Below are 26,535 nucleotides of genomic sequence, written 5' to 3' on the forward strand. Positions count from 1 at the left end.
GAAGACCCGTTTTATGAAGTCTGACCCAAACAACATGGCCGAGGTCGGACCACTGGGCCTGACGGGAAGGAGATCCCTGTAAGCTTAGTGTACGGCCAAGTAGAGTTGGCCGCGAAGTATTCCCAGCAGGACTGTAAATTAGACAGCCTGTTAGATGGTATAGAAGAGGAATACAATCAGTCAGAATGACTGTGTAATTTTGAATTGACATGTGTAATGCCTTCTAGCTGAATTGTAGATCGTTTGTCGTTGCCGACCTTTTCGCTTCAACCTCGGGACCTGACGGTCTGGAGTGTGTCTGAATACCCTAGTGGTTATATAAGAACCGGGGTATGCATGGAGACCAGGCGTAGGGGTCATCAGTGCTTTATCAGACAAGTGCCCAACTAGTTATGTTATGTTACATGGTTAGTAAGAAACATCTTCCAGAGAGAATAGTTTCGTTAAGGGTTCCTTTCGCTGGGAGGCATGCCCTAAGGTGCATGTCCGCACTACGTGAAGAGACGCAGAAAAAGCATCTGGGGGCGCATAAAATGAGTAAAAAGATCATCTTTTATTTCACCGACCGAATATTCCCTTAAGAACGCTAGCTTTCGGCTTCACCCAGTCTGAGGTACACATCCGGCTGACCCGGCGGTAACAATCGCAGAGGTGCTCCCTTTACCGCCTAGCCGAACAATCGGAAACGTAGGGGTAAGCACATGAGCCAGGCAACCCAGCTTGGCCAAAACTTAAGTCATATCGATGCATATAATGGTGAAGAAAAAGGTACATGCGGAAGTTTGACGCATGTGTTGGGCGTGAAGCCCGTATAAATAAGCTTCTGTTAAAGAAGCCCCCAGGTTTAATGAGCGCGAGTGGCGCGTCACTATATGAGCCTTTAAGGGCTATAAAAGAAAAGAGGGGAAGGAGAGAAATGTAAGACAAAAAAATGCCAAAAATGGACAGAGGAAGGAGACGAAAACAGAGTCCAGCGCTAGGCATAGAATCTTCGGAGACGGGTGGCGTTCCACGGGTTCAGCTCGAGTCGGTTATCCGACGCATCTCGCAGGCGGTACGCCCCACCAGTCAAGACTTGGTCGATTATGAATGGACCTTCCCACTTGGGCTTGAGTTTGTCCTTTTTCTTATCCGGCAGGCGTAGAACTAGTTCGCCAACATTGTAATTTTTGGCCCGTACTTCTCTTCTTTGATATCTTTGGGACTGTTGTTGATAAAATGCGGAACGGGCTTTTGCCACGTCACGCTCCTCCTCCAAGGCGTCCAAGTTGTCCTGCCGATCGAGCTCGGCTTCTCTTTCTTCGTACATGCGCACACTAGGTGAGTCATGAATTATGTCGCAGGGCAGAACTGCCTCTGCGCCGTACACCATAAAAAATGGTGTGTATCCGGTGGTGCGATTTGGTGTGGTCCGCAGCCCCCATAGCATGGAGTCGAGCTCCTCTACCCAGTGCGTGTTAGATTCCTTGAGGGACCGCACCAGTCTGGGTTTAATGCCGCTCATGATAAGACCATTTGCATGTTCGACCTGGTCGTTGGTTAGTGGGTGATAGACGGAAGCATAATCGAGCTTGATGCCCATGTTTTTGCACCAGAGTTTTACCTCGTCGGCGGTAAAGTTTGTACCGTTATCGGTTATGATGCTGTGGGGGACGCCATAACGGTGTACAACCCCGGATATGAAGTCTATCACATGTCCGGATTCGGCCGTTTTAACAGGCTTGGCTTCTATCTATTTGGTGAATTTATCCACCATGACCAGTAAGTATTTTTTCCTATCGATCCCACCTTTAAGGGGTCCGACCATGTCAAGCCCCCAGACCGCAAAAGTCCAGGTGATGGGTATAGTTTGGAGTGCGGTGTGTGGCATATGGCTTTGGTTGGCAAAAAGTTGGCAACCAGCGCATCGTTGGACTAGGTCCTGAGCGTTTGCCCGGGCCGTCGGCCAATAAAAGCCTGTACGGAAAGCCTTGCTAACAAGGGATCGAGCAGCGGCGTGGTGACCACTGAGTCCGGCATGAATTTCAGCCAGAAGGTTCCGCCCTTCCTCTTCGGAGATACACCTTTGAAGGACTCCGGTAGTGCTTTTCTTATAAAGCTCTCCCTCATGGACCCTATAGGCTTTAGATCACCACACTATGCAGCGGGCCTCGTTTTGGTCCTCCGGGAGTTCCTGCCTAGTAAGGTAGGCTAGGAATGGTTCTGTCCACGGGGTGAGAACCGCCATTATTACGTGGGCTGAAGGTGTAATTTCATTGGCAGAGCCTCCAATTGTGTCAGATTGTTCGGCGTCGAGTGTGCGGCTGGGTCCGGGCTGTTATTTGAGGGTTCCCCCTCCCATGCTACGGATGGCTTGAACAATCTTTCCAAAAAGATGTTGGGGGGGACTGCATCGCGTTTTGCTCCGATGCGTGCCAGGACGTCCGCTGCTTGATTGTTTTCGCAGGCTATATGGTGAAACTCCAGCCCTTCGAACCGGGCTGACATTTTTAGGACGGTGTTGCGGTAAGCTGCCATTTTTGGGTCCTTGGCGTCGAAGTCTCCATTTATTTGGGATATCGCGAGGTTTGAATCCCCGCGTACCTCTAGGCGCTGGATACCCATGGATACCACTATCCGGAGACCATGTAGGAGGGCCTCATATTCGACTGCATTGTTGGAATTCATGTACATGATCTGGAGCACATATTGGACTGTGTCTCCTGTGGGGGACGTCAGGACGACGCCAGCCCCCAGTCCAGCCAACATTTTGGAGCCATCGAAATGCATAATCCATTTTGAATATGTGCCGTACTCTTTAGGGAGCTCGGCTTCCGTCCATTCTGCGACGAAGTCGGCCAAAACTTGCGATTTAATAGCTCTCCGTGGCTTATAGGTTATATCGAACGGGAGATGCTCGATGGCCCATTTTGCAATCCGGCCCGTTGCATCGCGGTTGTTGATAATATCGTTGAGTGGTACTTTCGAGGCTACTGTTATGGAACACTCTTGAAAGTAGTGTCGTAGCTTCCGGGATGCCATGAATACCACGTATGCAATCTTTTGATAATGCGGGTACCGTGATTTGCATGGAGTGAGGACAGTGGATACGTAGTAGATCGGCCTTTGAAGGGGGAATTTGTGTCCATCCGTTTCCCGCTCGACAACGAGCACTGCGCTGACAACTTGATGTGTTGCTGCAATGTATAATAACATAGGTTCGCCGGTGTTTGGCGCGGCCAGGACTGGGTTTGTTGCCAATATTGCTTTTATTTCATCAAGTCCGGCCGTGGCGGCATCCGTCCACTCGAAGTGTTCGGTGCACCGAAGGAGGCGATAGAGGGGTAGTGCCTTTTCTCCCAAGCGGGAGATGAAGCGGCTTAAAGCCGCCACGCATCCGTTTAATTTTTGTATTTGTTTGAGGTCCTTTGGGATATCCAATTGTGACAAAGCTCGGATCTTGGCTGGATTTGCTTCAATTCCTCTACCGGATACAATGAAGCCCAGGAGCTTTCCGGCTGGAACGCCGAAGACGCATTTTTCCGGGTTGAGCTTAATGTCATATTTTCGGAGGTTATCGAATGCAAGCCTCAAGTCGTCTACTAGAGATTCAACATGTCTTGATTTGACGACCACATCATCCACATACGCCTCCACTGTTTTGCCGATCTGGTTTGCCAGACATGTCTGGATCATGCGCTGATATGTTGCGCCGGCGTTTTTCAGCCCGAAGGGCATTGTGTTGAAGCAGAATGGGCTGTATGGTGTGATGAATGCTGTTGCGGCTTGGTCTGATTCTGCCATCTTGATTTGATGGTAGCCGGAGTATGCGTCGAGGAAACACAATGAGTCGTGTCCGGCGGTGGCATTGATAATTTGATCGATACGGGGGAGGGGGAAGGGATCCTTTGGGCAAGCCTTGTTAAGGTCTTTAAAATCGACACACAGGCACCAGGATTTTTCCTTCTTTGGTACCATCACCAGGTTTGCTAGCCAGTCCGGATGTTTTATGTCTCTAATAAATCCGGCTTCCAATAGCTTGGCTAGCTCCTCGCCCATAGCCTGTCTCTTGGGTTCGGAAAAACGCCGAAGGGCTTGTTTGACAGGTTTGAATCCTTTTAGGATATTTAAGCTGTGTTCGGCCAGCCCGCGTGGGATCCCTGGCATGTCTGAAGGGTGCCAGGCGAAAATGTCCCAGTTCTCTCGTAGGAACTCTCGCAGTGCGGCGTCTACATCAGGGTTCAGTCGTGCCCCGATGGAAGCTGTTTTATTGGGGTCCGTTGGATGGACCTGGAATTTGACTATTTCGTCAGCTGGCTTCAAGGATGTGGATTTGGATCTCTTGTCGAGTATCACATCATCCCTGTTAACCATGGAGCGCAGCGCAGTCAGTTCCTCGGCCACTAAGGCTTCAGATAGTGCCTCAAGGGCTAATGCGGCCGTCTTGTTTTCGGCGTGGAGTGCTATGTCCGGATCACTAGCTAGAGTGATAATTCCGTTTGGCCCGGGCATCTTAAGCTTCATGTACCCGTAATGGGGTATTGCTTGGAAGATTGTGAATGCTTCCCGCCCTAGTAAAGCGTGATATCCGCTTTTGAACGGGGCCACCTGAAACGTGACTTCTTTGGACCTGTAATTATCCGGCGTGCCGAACACCACATCTAGTGTGATTTTTCCTGTGCAGCGCGCTTCCCGACTGGGGATTATTCCTCTAAAGGTTGTGCGGCTTCGCTCGACGCGGTTCCTGTCTATTTCCATTTTTGAAGGGTTTCCTCATAAATGAGGTTCAGTCCGCTGCCTCCATCCATGAGCACCTTGGTGAGGCGAAAGCCATCCACTATGGGACTGAGGACCAATGCGGCTGGTGCTCCGGTTGTTCGGAATCTAGGTTCATCACTTGTGTTGAAGGTAATGGCTGTGTCGCTCCATGGATTTATTGTTGCAACTTGATAGACTTCGACGAGGCTGCGGAGTGTTCTTTTTCGCACATTGTTTGATGCGAAAGTCTCGAAGACTGTGAGAACGGTACTGGTGTCCTTGGGCTGGCTTTCTGCGGCCTCCGGAATTAAGAGGACCTCACTGATTTTGGCCACCTGCCGGAGTATCCAACATGCTCTAAGGCTGTGAGCTGGTGTGGCGTCCTCTGTACTGTGAATTCTACAGGGTCCATCAAGCCATCTTTCCAGTACAGTTCCATGCCCTGTAGAGGGTTTTGGCTTTTTGGTGTTTATCCCGGGTGTCCTGTGATAATGCACCCTCTTAGTTCGGACGGGATTACTATTCAAGGCCGGATTATCCCAAAAATTTATTTCGGTTTTCCAGGCGCTTCCCATCGCGCAGTATTTTTGTACTATGGATGCCAAGTCAGCGAAGCGTGTGATATCACGACGACTTACGGCGTTAAGGATTCCCTTGTCCGTGCAATTACTGCAGAAAATTGAGATTGCGTCTTCCTCGCGCCAATCCTTTATCCTGTTCATAACCAGGAGGAATCTGGCCCAGTAATGATGTACTGTTTCTTCGGGCCTCTGCCTGATTTGGGAGAGATCACTTATGATCGGGTGGGCAGGTGTCGTTGAATCTGAAACCTCATCCAATCCAAGATTCGGAGGCTAAAGAGTTTCCGAACTCTAAAGTTCGGATTCTTCGATGTTGTCCAGTGAATCTGGCCCGTTGCCTGATCCTAAGCTCAGGTCTTGAGTTACATCTCCCCCTCCGCGGGTATCTGTCTTGGAGGGGTTGGGAATTCGGACGTAGCTAGTCCTTAAAATAGATGAAGGGTCGCCGCACTGTGTCTCTACCATGACAATGTGGTGGGTGAGTTGGGGAGAGTTAATTTCTCTTAGATCGGGTTTAAGCCCAACCTGGTCGTAGTCCATAGCGACCCCCAGGGCGGCGATGCGATCCAAGAGCTTGTTTACGGAAGAGAGCTCCATTGGATCTAGCTGCTCGACGAGCTCTGAGCTGACGTGTAGGTTGCTTTTGATGACCCGAGAGGTCACCGTCGGTGCAACAGCCGAACAGGTGGTCATGAGGAAACCACCTAGCCGGAGGGTTTGGCCGACAGCAAAGGCTCCCTTAGCAATGGCGCCGTCTTTAAAGATGGGAGGAGGCATCCTTCCTGATTGTGATGGCACAGAGGAACTCTCAATGAAAGCACCAATGTCGGTGTCAAAACCGGCGGATCTCAGGTAGGGGGTCCCGAACTGTGCGTCTAGGCCGGATGGTAACAGGAGGCAGGGAACACGATGTTTTACCCAGGTTCGGGCCCTCTTGATGGAGGTAAAACCCTACGTCCTGCTTGATTAATATTGATGATATGGGTAGTACAAGAGTAGATCTACCACGAGATCAAGGAGGCTAAACCCTAGAGGATAGCCTATGGTATGATTGTTGTGTATGGAGTTGATTGCCTACGGACTACAACCCTCCGGTTTATATAGACATCAGATAGGGTTAGGGTTACACAGAATCGGTTACAATGGAAGGAGATCTTGAATATCCGCATCGCCAAGCTTGCCTTCCACGCCAAGGAAAGTCCCATCCGGACACGGGACGAAGTCTTCAATCTTGTATCTTCATAGTCCTGGAGTCCGGCTGAAGGTATAGTCCGGCTACCCGAACACCCCCTAATCCAGGACTCCCTCAGGCGCAGTTTGCCTCAATGTCTTGAAAGGTTCTGGGCCTGGGTTAGCCTACCCGTGGCCCATTACTCCGACAGTAGTCCCGGAAGCTGGTGAGGCTCCGAGGGCGACATGTCGTGGAGCCTCAACAGTTTCTTCTCTCCGGCGGTCGGATCTGGGCTTCGCTAGCCGTCTTCTGTCAAGCCGACTAGTTGGAGTCGGACTTGCTCAAGGCCGACATGCCCCTAAAAAGTTTGAACGTTGCGGCAGAGTTCAGGCGGCGTGCCTGATAAGCTTCCGGGTTGCCGCCCATGGTTGACCCGTCGCGAGGCGCCACATGGCGGAGCTAGGCTGATCACCCACGCGCGCGACAGGACAGGCCTACAGGCGGGGCCCGCAACTACCACGCCTCAGCATGCGAACGGATTCGTTGCGGCCGCGCGGACGGTTGGGGTTCCCGTGCGGTTCTTGCGCGTGGTAACTTTGTGTGGTAAATCGTGGGGGTCGTGGGGGCCCGGGCGCAGTTAATCCCACGTCCGCCCCCTCGACTTCTCAGCCCACGAGCCTACAAGTACGCGGGGGGAGGGGGCGGCGAAGCATGCGCGCCCATTCTCCCGACTTCCTTTTGCTCCTTCTTGCTTCTTCTTCTTCTTGCCGCTGCTGCTCCGAACCATGCCGTGCCCGCAGCGATGAGTTCCTCCACCGCCGCCGCGCCTCCTGCTATTCGCTCCGGAGTGTGCGATGGCTCTGAGGTTGACGACGACGACATCAAGATCCTCCGCCAGACACGGCGGCTGCCTGGCAAGGACTTAGTACGGTTCCGCCTCGCGCCGGAGGGAGAGATATCGCCGGCGCCAGAGGAGGGTGAGCGGGTCATATTCCGCTCGCACCTCATGCGCGGCCTGGGACTGCCGGCGAGCGGCTTCTTCCGCTCCTTCTTGGAGTTCCACGGGCTCCAGCCGCACCACCTTACTCCGAACACGGTGGTGCTGCTGGCTGCCTTCACCACCCTGTGTGAAGGATTCCTCGGCATTCTCCCCACCATCGTGCTCTGGGTGAGTTCTTCCAATCCAAGCTCGGCACACACGTCGCCGGCGTGCCGGCCCAGTGTGGTGCATTCATTGCGATGCAGAGATTGGTGGCCGATAATCTGTTTCCCACCATCGCACTGATTAAGTGGGTGAAGATGTGGCAGTGGTCATATTTTTATGTGAAGAATGTCGCCCCAGAAGGCGACTGGGTCAACCTGCCGGCTTACGAAGCCGGCGCCCCGGCTGGAAGGCTCCCCAGCTGGTCACACCGAGCCAGGACGCTGTCTCCCGCTGGTGGCGCCGCCGTCGCGCGACTCCGAGTGCTGATGCAGTCGGAGGGCCTGACCGGGGCCGACTTGCTGGCCGCCTTCGTGGTGCACCGAGTCCTCCCACTCCAAGGCTGACCTCACCTGATCTGCTAGATGACCGGTCATCGGGACCCGAGTCGGATGTGCTCCAAGGACATGCCTCACGCGGAGGTGGCAAACACGGTGAACTACATCGCGAACTGCGGTCTCTCGGTGGACAGGAGGTTCGGCAGGGAGCCGTATTCGCGCGCCAACCCCCCTCCTATTGTAAGTCGTCTTCCTTCTTCTTCTGTCTCTTTTGCTGCTGAGTTCGTCTTGTCAAGTCTGACCATTTTTGTTTTGAATCAGAATCCTCTCGTCCCTCCTTCGGCCGGCACCGCGGGGCCGGCTCGTCAGTTTGTCCCCGATCGGGCGGAGAGTGACGTCGACGATCCTGACTTGGGGGCGGCAGCCATGGAAGCCAACTCCGAGGGAGGAGGAGGAGAAGCAGGTGGCTCCAGGCCTTTGGCCACTTTTGTCGACTGGCCTGACGACGGGGCCGAGGGAGAAGTCGCCCCACGTCGCCAACCAAAAGCCGGCCAGCCAAGCGCGAGTTCCTCCGCTGGCTTGGACGCTCAAGGCGGTGCGAAGAAGCGCCGGGCCGGACCGAGTATGCTTGGTGGCCGGTTGAAGAAGTTCAAGGGAGCGGCCGCCGCGACCAAGCGGGAAGAGGCGGCCGCGAAAGCCAATCGCTTCCGCAAGGAAGTGAAGAAGCCGCCGCTGGTCTCTGCGTAAGCGCCTCCATCCCTTATCTTTATTTTCTCTTTGTTGATCTTGTCTGAGTTTTTCATATGCTTTTCTCGCCTCAGGGCTCCCCTCACTCTTAAGAGGGTTGCCGCCGCCTCCGTTATGGGGTCAGTGGAGACGTCTGCCACCACTCGACGGATTAACCCCGCCGCCGACCTTCGGGAGGCAACGGAGCGGAACGCACGGGAGAAAGCGGAGGCTGAGAAGGCGGAGGCCTCCGCCCTAAAGAAGCTGGAGGCGGCTGAGGCCGGCGTTGTGGCAAAGCAGCCGACTAAGGAATTCACGCCCCGGCGGTCGGCGGTGTTCGTCACCCCTTTGAACTCCGTGCCGCCGCCCCCGAAGTTCACGGGACAGTCAGGGGAAGCCGGCGGTGAGTTCCCGATCGTGGAGAGAGGCGGCGGCGACGCCCCCATGTCAGACGTGGTCGCGCCGCCACAGCCACCCCCGCCGCCGTCTAGAAGCGCGCAAGGCAAACAGTCGACGGATCCGCCCTTGCCGCCGACTGAAGACGAGGCCGTTGCAAGGTTACTCCTTCAAGTCGGCTCGCCAACGCGCCGCCGTCTTGAGAAGGCGACTTCGGCGCCACGCCCCTTTTAGACCGGCACCGCCAGCTCGACGAATCCAGACGCCGAAGCGACAAGCGCCGCGCCCATTGGGTGGGTACGAGGAGGCGACACGGGCCCGCTGAACCAGGCGCTTCTGGATGTCCAGACGAAGCTGCGAGCTGAGAGCGATGCCATCCAGAACTGCACCAGGGCGCACCTGGCGTTGCGGGCAGCCATCCGGGTATGCTTTCTCCTTTGTCCCTGTTTTCTTGTTTCTCTCTGTGGGGGCGCGCCAGCGCAACCACTGGGTGTAGTCCCCGAGTTCTGGGCCGGCTGCTGAGCAGGCGGCCCGGAACTCCAATTGGTAAGTTCCTGGTACTAACCTTTGTTTTGAAATACTTGTTGCAGGACTATCACAACCCCCGTGTCAACGCCTTTAACCGCAACGTTGAAGAGCTGGGCAAGCGGACTGCCGACTTGTCGGAGAGGCGGAGTGAGTCCTTTTTCTTCTTTGCGGGGGCGCGCTGGCGCACCCACGGGCTGTAGTCCCTGAGATTCGGGCCGACTGCTGAGCAGTCGGGCTGGATCTCCCCGGCGACCTTCTTCGTTGATGACTTAACGCCTTCTTTCTTCTTTCCCTTCAGAGGCCAACGCCGCTCTTCAATAGCAGCTGAGCGAAGCCAACTCCGCGTTGCGCGCCAAGGGGGGGAGTGCAGCAAGCTTGCCGCAGAGCGTGATCTGCTGGCCGCACAATTGGCAGAGCAGAAGGAGCTGCTTATGAAGACGCAGAAGGAGGCGGAAGTCGCCCTCCTGGCCGAGTTCGCGAGCGAGCGCTCCTCCTGGACAGACAAGGAGGCAATGCTGGTCTCCGGCTTCGACGAGATCGAGGACCTCGTCGATGGTGAGCTTCTTTGCTTTCCTTTGCCGACTATATGTCGAGCCGACTCCTGGTTTTTTTGATTTGTTCTTCATTTTTTCCGTCTTGGCAGACTTCTTCCCCGGCCACTTGCAGGCCGCCATTCAAGCTATCGAGGCCGACCGCTAGGAGCGGAGGGCGGGTGGCGCGGACATCGCCGTTGATGCCCCTCGGACTCTTGACGAGCACATTCCGAGCATTGGGGCTCGCCTGCGGCCGGCCCACCAGATGCTGCGCCGGCTTCAACGTGTCGGCGCCCACGCGATCGCCGCCCTGTGGCCAGACGTGCAGGCTCCGCGCACCCCCAGTCGGACTGCCGATTGGCTGGAGGTCGCGGCTGGCCGTCTTGAGGCCTGGAAGGGTTCCTCGGCCCGGGCCGGAGCACGTCGAGCCTTGGAATTCGTCAAGGCATGGTATCCGGGGCTGGACCTAGACCGGCTCGCCACACTCCGGTCAGAGGCCAAGCCGGAGCTGGCAGCTGCAGAAGATGCCCTTGTCAAGCGTGCGGCGGCGATCGCCGAGTACACCGACACCAGCATCTTTGTCCCCGAGCGGGCTGAAGACGGCGAGGATGTGCCACCGGTGTGGTTTGGGCTGAACCCCGACTACGACGAGGACTCGGCAGAGGTGATTGGCTCCAGCGTCGAGGAGGAAGACGAGGCGGAGGACGGGAGCGAGACGGAGGCACCGGAAGACGGAGCGGACGGCCAACCTTAGCTCGACCGTGCCTCCAGCAACGAGCCGTGCCCGCCCCAGCCGACTGCTATCGGAGGTGATCAAGCCGAGACCGCCTAGCTGGCCGCCCCAACATCCAACACCGCCATCTCCTCCGATCCTCCAAACCCGTCTGCCGCCCCTTAGGCTGCCACCTTGTCTTTGTTTTATCTGTTCTAATAGTTTTTGAAGAACTCGTTAATCCGCACAATTCCACCCGTGGGGTGTATTTTGAAATTCTGCTTGAAGATTCGGCCAAGGGCCTTTGTTATGTAAATATTCATCGGACTTGTATCTTTCTTGCTCATTGTTCTTTTGGCTTTTTCCTTTGCCGTCTTCCCTCAGTTGTCGTCTTTGTTAGTCAGATAGCTGCTCCGCGGACTGTTGCTGGATCAAATTCTTGGTCACTTTGGGAAGGAAAGTACTTAGCCATTTTTAGGGTTGTTTAACAAGTTGGATAGAAGGTGGCAAGTCGACTATTCAAGAGTCGTTTTGCAAAAAAAGGCTGGAAGCCGGCCTTAAGCTATGTTTGTGCTTTGAGTCCTTAGCCATTTTTCATGTGGGCGCCCATTCTTCCTTACTCCTGCCCACTAGACAGTCGCTCTGTGAGCTGCGGCTTCTGGCAGGAGCCGGTTTAGACGCCATACACTATTTGTCCAGCTGCAGGAAGCATTTCATAGCGCAGGTCGGCAAGTCCCCGGGCCGACTAGTCGAACCCAGTGCCAAACGGCATAACAAGGAGTAATATATTCGAGGGCATATTTCTTATCATATAGATAAAATAGGGCAGTCCTCGAGCTCTTCTCGGGGGGCCCGAAGTCTTGGTACTTTTAATACAAAAGGTAGCGTGATACATATTGCGTTTAACTGTAAAATTTTCGGAGGAGATTTGTATTCCATGGCCGCTCTGTCTCTTTGCCGGAGTCGTCCCTCTTGCGTGCTCGGGGCTTCTTAGCATCGATCAGGTAGTAGGAGTCGTTGCCCAGCACTTGGCTGATGATGAAGGGGCCTTCCCAAGGTGCCGGCAGCTTGTGCTGGCCGGCTAATCGCTGGATTAATCGGAGCACGAGGTCGCCCTCCTGGAAAGATCTTGGCCTGACCTTCCTGTTGTAGTATCTGCGTAGGCTCTGCTGGTAGATGCTAGACCGGCTGAGTGCCAACAGCCAGCCCTCTTCCAGCAGGTCGACGCCATCTTGTTGTGCTTCTTCTGCTTCTTCCTCGGTGTACATTGTGACTCGCGGGGAATCAAACTCTATGTCCGTTGGGATGACGGCTTCAGCACCATAGACGAGGAACAAAGGCGTGAAGCGGATTGACTTGTTTGGAGTCATGCGCAGAATATAGGGGATGGCTGGCAACTCGTCGAGCCAGCAGCCAGCCGAGCGCTCCAGAGGCTCGATCAGTCGGGGCTTGATGCTGGATAGGATGAGGCCGTTTGCTCACTCCACCTGGCCGTTTGACTGTGGATGGACGATGGATGCTAGGTCTAGTCGGATGCCCTGTGTCGCACAGAAACGGGCCAAGGCGCCTTTGGCAAAATTCGTGCCGTTGTCGGTGATGATGGCGTGTGGTATGCCATACCGAACTGTGATGTCGGAGATGAAAGTCACGGCAGTTGGACCGTTCAGTTTCCTTATTGGCTTCGCTTCTATCCACTTGGTGAACTTGTCCACCGCGACAAGTAAGTGAGTTAAGCCACCTCGTGCCTTCTTGAATGGTCCCACCATGTCTAGACCCCAAACTGCGAAAGGCCAGGCAATGGGGATGGTCTTGAGTGCAGAAGCCGGCTGATGCGGCTTGGAGCCGAACTTCTGGCACCCTTTGCATTTTTGGACTAATTCCTTGGCCTCTTCTAAGGCCGTTGGCCAAAAGAAACCGTGTCAGAAAGCTTTGGCGACGAGTGCTCTTGAAGCCGCATGGTGGCCGCACTCGCCTTGATGGATGTCTTTGAGAATTTCCTAGCCTTGCTCTGGCTCTATGCAGCGCTGGTAGACACCAGTGACGCTGCACCTGACCAGCTCTCTGTTGACTATGGTGTAGGCTGCCGCTCGGCGTTGTACTTGCCGAGCTAAGGTCTCATCAGTCGGCAGCTCTTTGCTCACCAGAAATTTGAGGATGGGCTGGGCCCATGAAGGTGCTGCTATTTCTTCGACTGCCAGAACTGCGACTTGGACGAGGGCGGCTGGGCTGGGAGGCGGCGGGTTGGAGTCAACAACCACTTGCTGGATTAATGAAGTCCTCGGACCGACTGGCACAGCTCTTGGGCCGAGTTCTGGAGTCTTCGGGCCGGCCGCCACAGTCCCCAGGCCGGGTTCTGCAGTCCCTGGGCCGGCCTCGACTATGGCGGCCTTGGAGCCATCTGCCAAAATCCCCGTACCATCCGCCGGGGCTCTGGAGTCGGATCCGACTTCTTCGGGAGGAGCCAGCACAAAGATGGAGTCTGATTCTGGTGAAGGCTTGACAGACGGCTTGAGGAGGCGTTGAAGGGCGACGCCGGATGGTATTGCTTGGCAGGTAGAGCCGATTCGTGCCAAGGCGTCTGCTTGGTCGTTGTCGTTTGTTGGCACGTGGAGGAACTCGCACCCCTCGAAATACCCACTGAGTTGCTGCACGAGGAAACGATAACTCGCCAGACGACTACTAGACCACTAAGTCCGAGTCGCCATAACACAGGATCTGGCGAATGACAAGTTCTTTGGCAAGCCGGAGCCCGTGAATGAGCGCCTCGTACTCGGCGACGTTGTTGGAGGCGGCAAAATGGATTTGCAGTGCATATTTGAGGTTGTCGCCTTTAGGAGAAGTGAGGACAACGCCGTCTCCCAAGCCGGTGCGCATCTTGGAGCCGTCGAAATGCATCCGCCAATGGGTGGAGTCGGGCGCTGGAGGTAGTTACTGGGTCACGGCCCAGTAGACGAGAAAGTCGGCCAGTGCTTGTGACTTGATGGAGGTGCGGGGCTGGTAGTGAATGTTGTAGGGAGCCAGCTCTATGGCCCACTCGGCCAGAAGCATCTCGTCTTTCGATGATCTCGGCAAGTGGGGCCGTGCAGACCACAGTGATTGGATGCTCTTCAAAGTAAGGCTTTAATTTCTTAGTGGCAAAGTGCACGCTGTAGCACATCTTCTGGTAGTGGGGGTAGTTCTGCTTGGAGGCCGACAGTACTTCGCTCAGGTAATATACCGGTCTCTGGACAGGTAGTGCCTTGCCTTCCTCCTTGCGTTCCACTACAATGACTGTGCTGACTACCCGGCTGGTGGCGGCGATGTACAGGAGCATAGGTTCCTTAGGAGTCGGAGCCGCCAGAACGGGTGGAGTAGTCAGCATCTTCTTCAACTGGAGAAAAGCTTCGTCCGCCTTGTGGTTGCACTCGAAAAAAGTGGTCTTCTTCATGAGCTGGTATATGGGGAGAGCTTTCTCGCCCAGCCAACTGATGAATCGGCTGATGGACGCCAAGCAGCCAGTGAACTTTTGCACATCCAGCAGTCGGCTGGGTACCTCCATCCTCTCAATGGCCTTGATCTTTACAAGGTTGCACTCTATGCCGCGTTCAGAGACCAGGAAGCCAAGGAGTTGGCCGGCTGGTACTCCGAAGATGCACTTCTTAGGGTTGAGCTTGATCTGGAATTGGCGTAGGTTCTCAAAGGTCTCCTTGAGGTCTTCCAGCAGTGATTCATGCTTTTCCGTCTTCACCACCACATCGTCCACGTAGACGTGGGCGTTTCTGCCGAGTTACTTGAGGAGGCACTTCTGCATGCAATGCTGAAAGGTGGCACCGGCATTCCTCAAGCTGAACGTCATGGCGAGGTAGCAGAAGGCTCCAAACGGCGTGATGAAGGCCGTCTTCAGTCTGTCAGCCGGGTTCAGCTTGATCTGGTGATATCGTGAATATGCATCCAAAAAGCTCAACAGCTCGCATCCGGCTGTGGAGTCTATCACCTGATCAATTCTTGGTAGAGCAAACGGGTCCTTGGGGCAGGCCTTGTTGAGACTTGTGTAGTCAATACACATTCACCACTGCTTGTTCTTCTTCAATACTAGGACCGGGTTGGCTAGCCACTCTGGAAAGAATACTTCCATAATGAAGCCGACTGCTAGGAGTCGGGCTATCTCATCTCCGACAACTCTTCTCTTTTCTTCTGAAAGGCGGCGCAAGGGCTGCCTGACCAGCTTTGCATCAGATCGGACATGTAATTTGTGCTCGGCGAATTCCGTCGGTACACCTGGCATGTCTTTGGGGGACCATGCGAACATATCCCAATTCTCACGGAGGAAATCGACGAGCTCGCCTTCCTATTTGCTGTCGAGGTTTGCGCCTACGACAACGTACCTCTCTGGGTGCTCCGGATCCAAGGGTATCTTCTTTGTCTCCTTGGCCGGCTTGAACGAACCCTCAGCCTCCGACTCGTTTGGGTTAGGCGACACCTCTAGCTGCTTGCCGGCCATCGCCACAACCCGGTCAAGGAGCCTCTTCTCGGTCGCGATCACCAGGGACTCGGCCAGCCGACTACTCTCAGCCGCACAGGCAGACGACTTCCGGTAGTCGCCGGCTACGGTCAGAATCCCCCTGGAACTGGGCATCTTCATTTTGAGGTAGGCGTAGTGGGGGACCGCCATGAACTTGGCCAGGGCGAGTCGGCCAAGTAGTGCATGGTATGGGCTCTCGAGGTCCACCACCTCAAACCAAACTGACTCTCGGCGTAAGTGATCTTTGTCTCCAAAGAGGACGTCCATCAGGATCTTGCCGATTGGTGAGCAGGAAACACCAGGAACAATGCCATGGAACACAGTCCGGCTGTTCTGAAGCTGTCTTTGCTTGATTCCGAATTTCTCCATGGTGTCCTTGTACAGGATGTTGATGCTGCTGCCTCCGTCTATCAGAACTCGCGAGAAACGAGCAGCTCGCCTATCCGTGGCAAAGGTGGCATCCAAGACCAAGGCATAAGAGCCCGGACTCGGCATCACCTCTGGGTGATCAGCCCTGCTCCAGTTGATAGGCTTCTCGAACCAGTGCATGAACTCTGGCGTCTCTGATGCTACTGCATTCACCTCTTATCGCTGCAGCCGCCCGCTGCGTCGATCATCAGCCATGCTGGTAAATATCACGTAGGCTCCATCCTCTTTAGGGTACTTGTCTTGTACTGCGCGGACTGGCCTGATAGCCGGCTACTGGGGCGGAGGCGGAGGCAGCTGCCTAGCAGGCGGGGGAGGTAGGAGGCCGTCACCTTTGGCGATCCTGGTGAGCTAGTGGCGCTTCTGGGTGGTGTGATTCGATGGCTTCGTGCTACTATGGAACTTGCAAGGACCATCCAGAGTCTGTTCGTATGAGAAAGCCGGCAACTAGTTGGGTTTGCCACCTTTCTGTCGCTTGAGTGGAGGTTGCCCATCCGGCTGCTGGTCTTCAACTGTCGCGACCTGCCGGCTGCTGGAAGCCGGCTGCAGGGCCTTGCGCTTGTGGTCGTTCTGCTGTTGCCACCGACTGGCGTCTCCTGCCGGAGTTCTTGGAGCCTGAGGGGCCACTTTGCCAGTTGCGCTAACTTGAATCTCCGCCTTCATGGAGGAGTCGGTCGTGGCATACTTGTCTGCTATGATCAGCAGCTTGTCGAGGGTTTCTGGCTCGTCGCAGAGGAGCTTGTTCTTGAGGAGGGTGCCTTCTCTGCACCCGGCGGTGAAGTACTCGATAGCCTGCACCTCATGCACGCCCTTGCAGGAGTTTCGAAGCTCGGCCCAACGCGTGAGGTAGTCGCGAGTCGACTCGTTGGGGCCTTGCATGCACAAGGAAAGCTGACGAGGCTTGGGAGGACTCTTGTACGTGCTTGTGAAGTTGCGGACAAATGCTTCGGTGAAGTCGACCCAGCTGTTGATGCTGCGGGGCTTCAGGCTGTTCAGCCATGTCCGGGCCGTGCCCTGGAGCATGAGCGGAACGTATTTTACGGCGACACGCTTGTTGCCGTTCGCTATGTTGACAACCGTGGAGTAGTCAACCGGCCAGTCCTCCGGCTTCACGGAGCCGGTGTACTTTGGCGTGTCTCTTGGGAGCGTGAACCCTTTGGGAAAGGGCTCGTCTCGAATGCGGGGCCCGAAACAAGGCAGACCCAACTCGTCTTCTTCTTCCAGCGCCAGGGATCGGTGAAGTCGGTCGATCCGGTAGCGGGCGTCGTTTTCTCCGACTCCCTCTCGGCGGCCAAGGCGGTCGCCGAGAATCGGATGGTCAACAGGCAGCGGGGAGACTCGCCTTTCCTTGCGAGGAGGAGGAGGCGGACAGTCGTCCCGTCGTTCCACTGCTCTCAGGTGGCCGTCTTGGTCGCGCTCTATGGTAATGTGAGTCTAACTGTGGCTGACAGCCGAATCCTTGTCTTTCCTTCCTCGGGTGCTGCCAGTCGGCGTCTGAGACGTCGCGCCTTGATCTCGGCGAAGGTCGTCGTTTTGCCGCTGCGGCGCCTCCATATGGCAGCCAGCCTTGTTCTGCGCGGCAGCCGCTGGACTCGCTCCATCATCAGGCGGCGCTCTTCGCCCTCAAAGTTGTCCAGCTCGTCCTCCGCCGCCTGGGCGGCTCGAATGTTCTCCGCAGGCGTGGCGTACACAGGGCGACTTGCCCCGAACAGGTTGGCGATGGCCACGCCGCGCAGCTGGACCGCACCAAGGCGGCCGGGCCCAGCTGGGGCTGGCGAGCCACCCACAGCGCGATCCATCTCACACTGGTAGGCTTCTGACAAGCGTCTCATGCTAGCCAGCTTCTTCGTGCCTTCGACGAGCTGAAGGCGGCGCGCCTGCAACGTCTCCGCGTCAACGTCTTCCGGAATGGGCGCAGTCAGGTCTTGTAGTGCCGCGCCAAGTGGGTCATGCGCTCCTCCGCCGGGAGGCTCGTCATCACCAAGGACGAGCACCTCGATGATGGTGCTTCCGTCGCTCTCCGCACAAGGGAGAGGCTCGTCGTAGACCACCACGTTGGTGGGGAACGCGTCGAGCGACGCGGTGTCGGATTCGACCAGCATCGGGTCGGTGGAGCCTACAGACTCCAAGTCCACGGCAGGGTTGCCGGCAACGTGGAGTTGGTCGAGGAGGCCCGCGAGGAGGCTCTTGGGGCCGCCCGTGCCTGCGTTGGATGCAGGTTCGTCGGAGAGGAAAACCTCGCCGACAAGATCGGCGAGGCAGCTGGCTGCGAAGGCGATCTCAGCGCCGTGCAGCGCGTCAGCGCAAACTCCGTCCGACGTGCCGGGCTGGCTGCGCTCGCCAGGGAGAAAAAGGGTTCCCGTCCAGAGCAGGTCTCCGGATGACGGTGCACCAGGCCCCACGGTGGGCGCCAAATGTCGGGGGTTGGGTGCGACATATGCCAAAGGATGGCTTATCATGGTGGGGGCGAGTAGAACATCGCCGGTGCCTGCAAACGGGATAAGGCGAAGACATGCACGCCGGCGAATCTTACCCAGCTTCAGGGCTCTCCAGGGAGATAATACCCCTACTGCTGCTCTACGGGGTCTCCGCATGATCACTACGGCAAAGTGTTTACACGGTTGCTCCTTGAACTGTTTCTTGGAGGTAGGAGAAGGCAAGGCTAGCTCTCTCCTTCCTATATGATCTGGACTAGTTCTAATGGATTCCAACCCTTTGCATGGATGCCCTGGGGGGTTTATATAGGCCTACCCCCCATGGGTACAATGGTAATCCGACTGGGCGCGGGCCCAGCCGTCAGTCTCTCTGGCCACCGTCTTATTCGCCGACTCCCGGGGCCCGCCGACTGGCTTGGTGTGGAGCCAACAGGCCGTGTCCGCCGCGGGCGGGTCTTGCCGACAGCCCCGCCGTCTGGTGGGCGATCACTGTGGCTACTACTTGTCGTGTCTGATTAATGGCGCGTGGGGCCCGTGGGAGGGGTGGCCGACTCCCATCCGGGCCGACTTGTGGTGCTTTCGCCGTCTTTCGTACGCCCGCCGACTGGTGGGACCCATCATCCCTGGGTTGTACCAGCAGGCCGTCGTGGGCACAGGGCTCCGCCCCCTGGGGCTGATGTCAGGGCCGGCATGGCAACAGTATTGCGCCGCGCGGAGATCTCCGCGGGTACGGCGTACTGTAGCCATGCCTGCCCTTGGAAAAGGGGTGGGAGTGGACCTTACTGTGGCCACTCCCAGTCCCGTCCCTCTTTATGAGGGCATGGGGGTTGTTGGCGTCGTGGGCCGACTCCCCAAGGCTGGCTTCTCTGGAAGGCGCCAGTTAGGAGTTGGCTCATCCTGAAGTCGTCCCTAGGACTCGGCCATGAGTGGGCAGCCGGCCGCCTCGCCGCCGACTCTCAGAAGGCGGCTCTTTGTCCTGGGATCTCGAGGGACGCAGTCTGCCTCAATGTCTTGAAAGGTTCTGGGCCTGGGTTAGCCCACCCATGGCCCATTACTCCGACAAAACCCTGCCTGGCAAGTGTACTACGCTCCACCACCATTCTCCCACCATCAATCCACCAAAGCAGGAGTAGGGTTTTACACCTCACGGTGGCCGAACCTGGGTAAAATTGCCCGTGTGATCTCTACCATGCTGCCCCACGCTCTTCTACTCTTTGTGCAATGTGACACCCCCCTGCCGAACCAGCAAGGGACCCTTGGTCCCATAGGTGGCTATGGTTCCCCACAACATCTTTGGGACGCCAGGTAGGGGGATCACTTCTGCGAACCTGAAAGCGTGTGCAGCGCATCATCTTCATCCTCGACGGCGCCGTCGACCATGGCGCCCAAGAAGAAGTCCGGTGCTTCGGCTCATCCGTCCACCTCGAAGGCTCCGCCACCCGCAGCCACCAATGCCACGGGGGATGCGGAGGCGTGCGAGGGTGTGGATGCTCCTGGGGACGTGGTCAGAGCAGGCGGCGCCGTCATCACTTCCCCCGTGGCCAAAGCAGGAGCAGGAGACACCGGAGGAGAGTAGCATCAGCAACACCTTGATGGCCATGCTCCACTAGGTACGGGCGAAGGGGTTACTCCATCTATTCCCCTTCCCCTCGCCGACAGGCACAGCGGCAACAATGGCGCTCGGTCCGGGGTGAATCGCTGCCCTCCCACCGCCCCCACCACGGGAGTGGCTGTGGTGCGCGCACCTCCCCTGGGGCGGGTCGACCCAGTCGCTGTGCCCGATAGAGTAGCTGTCCCTCAAGCACCATCACCATGCCTCCATGCCATCCAGGTGGCCGACCCACAACAACGGAGACATTGTACGGTCGCTGTTGGCACCATCAGGAGTCGAGCGACAGTGCGATCTACATCATCATCACCCATGCCAAGTACTTATACAGAGGCCATGGCGCGGGCTCAGCTCCTGCTAAGGTTTCCACCAGCGGCCGAGCAGATGGATGAATGGCGTGCCACCATCCAATGTCTGCTCGGTTTCACCGATGCTAGGGGCTCTCAGTGAGCTGGCCCGCCATGACCTCCCTAGGCAACAACAACGACTCACGCTACTGGCCATACGGAAGTGGCCACCCCCACGGTGCAGTCCCTGCCATGGCAGCCAGCGCGAGCGCAGCAGAATCAAGAACCTGACAACGTCTCGATGGCCTCTCCCGACCCTTGAGCGCGTCCAGGCTGACAGCGAGCCCCAGAAGACAGGTGAAGGGTAGACGTGCGTGTCGTCATTGAATGACGCCGTGACGGCCACCGCCGGACTGATGGGTGCGATGGCCCCGATGTTGACGAGCCTACGCTCGGTATTGGCGGGAGCCTACCTTTCAAGGCTGGGTGCCCTTCCTTTACTCGTGAGCTACGGCAAGTCTGTTGGCCGTCTGTTCGCACGTTCAAGCCAAAGATACCCGAGAAGTACAACGGGAGACTGAACCGACAGAGTTTCTGAGCATCTACACCATCGCTGTTCAGGCTGCCGGGGGAAGAGATGAGAAGGTGTTTGACAACTACTTCCCTTTGGCTCTCAAGTCCAATGTGATGTCCTGGCTAATGCACCTGCCGGAGAACTCCATTTAATCATGGGCTGACCTGTGCCATGAGTTCATTGGAGCATTCACCGACGACTATCAAGAGCCAGGCAAGCCCAGCGACTTGCAGCTTCTCCAACGGAAAGAAGGGGAGACACTTCGAAAGAATTTGCAGAGATTTAGCAAGGTCCATAGGAGCATCCTGAATATCAATCCTGTAGCGTTGATAGCTTCCTTCCAGTCTAATGTGGGCAACCATAGGATCCGTTCGAAGATGAACGTGCGGTTGCCCAAGATTGTGAAGGAGCTTTACGCCTTGGTGGATAAGTGTGCTCGGATGGAGGAGAGAAGGAAGCTTCCCGGAGAGGAGGATTGCATCAACGTCAACTCAGAGGACGATGACAGATCCACGAGTCAGTAGAAGGGCAAGAAGCGCAGTAAGAAGTGCAAGGATAAGGCAGTGATGACTGTTGAAGGATCGGGTATGTCTACTACCAGCAAGAAGGCTAAGGCCGAAGTCCCCAGAAAGGAAGCTGCCGTGTCCACTGACTATCGGGAGGCCGCGGTTACCGAGAAGACCGGGAAAGGCGATGGGCCGTACTGCAAGATCCATCGGACCAAGGGCCACGACCTTCAAGAGTGTTAGCAGGTTGAGCAGCTCATCAAGAGGCAAAGAGTAGAATATGAGAAGCGTGATGTCGGTGTACAAAAGTAGGGCCCTTTCTGTACCCCATTACTTGTGCATGGGCAGTCGTAGCCGCACCTGCAGCCGTGCTCGGCAGAGCAGAGGAAGCAAAGGTACAAGGCTGCCAAGGCAGTGCTCGAACTAGAAGCATGAAAAGCAAAGAGACAAGGTGAGCTTTCCCCGGCAAGACCCTTGCCGGGGCGGCCTACATGGCCCCGGCAAAAGCCTTGCTGGGGCAACTTGCCCAACACCAGCAAGACCACCACCCTTGAGCCTAAGAGTTATGACGCCATCTACAACGTCAAGACCAAGGCTTGGGACCACCTGCATGGTGGCATGCCGATCTTTGTGAAGCCCAAAGGCCTGCGAATCTTGATAGAAATCAGAAGGCGAAGGCCCCCCACAAGATCCTTGGCTGGGGCAAACGAAGACCCCCCGGCAAGACCCTTGCTGGGGACGACCACAAGACCCCAGCAAGACACTTGCTTGGGGCATCTACAGAGCCAAGACCAGTCCCCTACCCGCCAGAGTTTCACTGCCCGCACCCGTTCTGACGTGGCGGCCAGCCCGCCAACTAGGCGAGCACCTGCGTGGTAGCATGCGGCTTCTAGGCCAACTAGCCAAGCACCTGCATGGTGGCATGCAGATCTTCGTGAAGACCCTGCTACCGCACCAACTCAGCAGCCAGCCAGCCAGCGTGGCGCTGCATGCCTTGTCAGCTTGGACGCGCGTCACAGCGAGGCGAGGCGGCGATGGAAGGGACGAGCTTCTTTGCCGTCCCCGATAAAGCAAGAGGGCATGTCAGTAGCGCATTAAATGCGTTTGTCCGACGGTGCCAGGAGATAGACTTGTACACTGTACAGACTTTCCACCTCCTGTGTGCCCCTGTGGCAACCCCTTTGACATATAAAAGGAGGCCCAAGGCGTACTGTCACATCCCTAGCTTCTGGTAATGCTCTAGGCTAGCTTCATGTGTGCATCATGTCTATATTTTTGAAAACTTGAATTGAGGAATTTTGGAAGCCTCAAAAACTTAAATAAAAGAGGGGCAAAAACCCTAGAAATCTCATTCATTGCTCCAAAATGCTCTTCTTAAATGTTTGATAATTATTGGTAAGGGTTCTGGTCCCAACCAAAATATTGAACATTTTTAAGGAATTATTTTTGGGACTTTGGATTTAATTCATTAACTATTTGAATTTGAATTATATTCATATAATTAGAATATAATTTCAAATACCCCTGAAATATTTTATAAGCTTTTGGAAAAGTCCATCTAGCAATATAAAATATTCAGAGGAGTTTTTGGCATTGTTTGAATTATTTTTAAATTCAAAACAGTGGCAAAATAAATTAAGTAAAACAAAACAGAGAAAATGAAAATAAAAAGAGCAAAGCTTACCTGGCGCTTACCTGTCCAGCCCAGCCGGCCCAGCTCCCCCAGCGGCCCAGCCCGCCACCGTTACCCCCCTGTCGCCTTCCTCCTCTGCCAGGAGGACGGGCACGCGCCCGGCGCGCGCGGCCACGCGCCCCGGCCACCTCCTCCCTGCCTGGCTGCCTCCTCCTCCCCTGGTTCCTCCCGCGACGCCACGCAGCCCCCGACCCCCTCTCCCTTCTCCCTCTCTCCCGCGTCCTCATCCTCTCCCCGGAACACTCTCCCCCCCTCCTCTGTTCTCCTCACCGAGCGGAGCCCGTCGCCGCCGCTCGCCATAACCACGGCCACCGGGCCTCCCTCGCTCCCCCGACTAGCCCAGAGGCTCCGCCTCGACCCCCTCTTTCCTCTCCACCGAGCCACGAGGCCCCGGACGCGCTGCAACGCCGCCACCATCGTCGTTTCCGTCGCCGGCCACCGAAGCTCACCGCCGTCGATTCGCCGCCTCCGACGCCTCCCCGAGCTCCCCGAGGCCACCGTCGCAACCCCTGTGAGCTCTGCCACTGTTTCCCCCTCTTTCCCTCTTTGTTTGGTTGCCGTAGCCGTCGCCCCCTTGATGACCGAAACCCGCCGCCGTCTGTGATCGCCGCCGACGTGCCTCCGGCCACCTAGTGGCCCGACTGTCGTGCTCAGCTTCCTCCCCGCGCTGCCTGGAACACGTAGGTGCCTCGCACGAGCCTCCCCGGCCACCGTAGCGTCGACCCCGAGCTCGCCCGAGCTCCGGCGACCGCCACGGTCGATGCCGGTGACGACTCCGGCCATCTTAGGCCCAGCCGCTGCCACTACTCGACGCGGACGAGTGCCTGCGTCACGTAGACGCCCTCCGCCGGCCATTTGGTCGCCGGAGGAGGGAAACCGCACCCCTCCGCCGTCTCTGGCTCCGCCGGCGACGAGTCGCGGGTCAACTCCGGCGAGTTGACCCAGGTTTGACCTTCCCCGTGTGTCACTGACGTGTGGGCCACCCCCCCTGACATTTTACTTAGTATTAGTTTAACACTAATTAACATAGGTGAGTTAGCTGATTAGTCGCTGACCAGTGGGCCCCGGCCCCACAAACAGTTTAGTTAGAACTAACTTAAGGCTTATTAACTTGGTTAATTAGTTGTGTCACTGACCAGTGGACCCCACTGGTCAGGTTTGACCTGAATCTGCCCCGTTGACCTGATGACGTCAAGGTGATGTCATGCTGACGCATTAAATGATTTTCTGGATTTAAAAATAAATCAGAAAATTCCAGAAAATAGCTAAAACTTCAATAAATCATAGAAAATTAACCGTAACTCCAAATGAAATAATTTATATATGAAAAATTATAAGAAAAATTCAAGGAATCCATCTGTACCATTTTCATGCATGTTAGAACAACTTATAGCTGCTGTTTAGCACAAATCAATTAAAGGGCATTTAAATAATCACATATGGAGTTTGAATTTGAATCTTGTATTCAAACTAACTTCATTTAATCTATTGCTAGTTGCATTAGCTCATAACACATTCATTTTGTCATGTCATGATCATGCATCATATTGTGCATTGCATTGATTGTGTTCCCTTCTGTGTTGCCGGTATTTGTTCCCTCTCGATAGACGTGATACCGATGATGTGATCGTTGACACTGATGAAGACTCAATGTTATCTTCAGAAGTGCCAGGCAAGCAAAACCCCCTTGTTCATTCCGATACAATCCTACTCTCTCGCTCCTGCTCTCTTTTACTGCATTAGGACAACATCGATTCATCTGTTACTTGCTGCGGTAGCTGAACCCCTTTATCCTCTGCATGACCTGTCATTCCACAGTAAATAGATGAAACCCACTAGCATGAGTAGGAGTTGTTTGAGCCCTGATGTGCCTACTCATTTATGTTTGTTTGTCATGCCTGCTACTGCTTAGAGTTGAGTCAGGTCTGATTCATCGGGGATGAATCAGAGGCGTGTGAACCTGTCCTACTGTGTGTGAGCTAAGTGTGTGAACACGATTTGGTAAAGGTAGCGGTGAGAGGCCATGTAGGAGTACATGGTGGGTTGTCTCATTGCAGTCGTCCTCAGGAACTAAGTTCTGTGTTTGTGATCCATGATTCAGCTACTACCACGCATTGGGCCCGAAACCAATGGACCCTCTCGGCTTCTTAATCACCCTTGTCCTCTGTCCAGGAGTTGCAAGTAGTTTCTGGTGTTTGTAGTATGCTGGAGGCCGTGCGCAGCGCTGACCGTAGGGGTGGGCTGTGATGCGGTAGGCACGTGGCCGGGTAAACCAGGCGCCCATTTGGTGTCACGGAACCCTGTACACATCGTTTGGGGCTGTGAGCGAAACTCCGGCCGGATCTCCTCATGGATGGAACCCGAATAGGCGATAAACCTGGACTAGAGACTTGAGTGTTTAGGCAGGCCGTGGCCGACACCCACGTTGGGCTTCCGCTTGAAGGTTGCCGAGTACATGTCGTGTAAACGGCGGTAAGTGGTGGGAGCGTGTGTGAAGAAGTACACCCCTGCAGGGTTAACATCATCTATTCGAATAGCCGTGTCCAGGGAAAAGGACTTCTGGGTTGCTTATATCAGTTCATAGACAAGTGAAAGTGGATACTCTAAAATACGCAAGATAAGCGTGAGTGCTATGGATGGCGTTCTCGTAGGGAGACGGGAGCGGATCCATAGTGGTGTATTGGTTGGTGAATATGTGGACTCGTGTGCGCCACCTCAAAAGAGTCGCTTGCAGTCGTAGTTTAGGATAGCCACCGAGTCAAAGCTGGCTTGCTGCAGTTAAACTCCATCATCCCCTTGTTGAAAATGATGCATATGTAGTTAGTTCTGATGTAAGTCTTGCTGGGTACATTTGTACTCACGTTTGCCTATTTTATGTTTTTGCAGAGAGACTTCAGTCTCACTAGTAGTTCCACGTGGACTTCGACGTTTAGCTTGTTACCTCAGCTACGATCTTGTGCCTCAGCAGGATTTGGTAGATAGTCAGGCTTCTCAGCCTTTTCCATTTATAGATGTCTGTACTCAGACATGATAGCTTCCGCTTGTGCTTTGATTTGTATGCTCTGATTGTTGGGTCATGAGACCCATGTTTGTAATATCTCGCTCCTCGGAGCCTAATGAGTAAATTACTTGAGTCGTAGAGTCATGTTGTGATGCCATGTTGTATTTGCACATATCGAGCATATTGTGTGTATGCTATTGAAATGCTTGGTATGTGTGGGATCTGACCATCTAGTTGTTTATCTTTAGTAGCCTCTCTTACCGGGAAATGTCTCCTAGTGTTTCCACCGAGCCATGGTAGCTTGCTACTGCTCCGGAACACTTAGGCTGGCCGGCATGTGTCCTTCTTCATTCCTGTGTCTGTCCCTTCGGGGAAATGTCACGCGATGAATACCGGAGTCCTGTTAGCCCGCTACAGCCCGGTTCACCGGAGTCCTGCTAGCCCAGTGCTACAGCCTGGATTCACTCGCTGATGACCGACACGTTCGATGCTGGGTCATGGATGCCTGTCCCTGTAAGTTTGTGCCACTTTGGGTTTACGACTAGCCATGTCAGCCCGGGCTCCTTATCATATGGATGCTAGCGACACTGTCATATACGTGTGCCAAAAGGCGCAAACGGTCCCGGGTAAAGGTAAGGCG

Source organism: Triticum aestivum, chromosome 3A (assembly GCF_018294505.1).
Source record: "Triticum aestivum cultivar Chinese Spring chromosome 3A, IWGSC CS RefSeq v2.1, whole genome shotgun sequence".
Lineage (NCBI taxonomy): Eukaryota > Viridiplantae > Streptophyta > Magnoliopsida > Poales > Poaceae > Triticum > Triticum aestivum.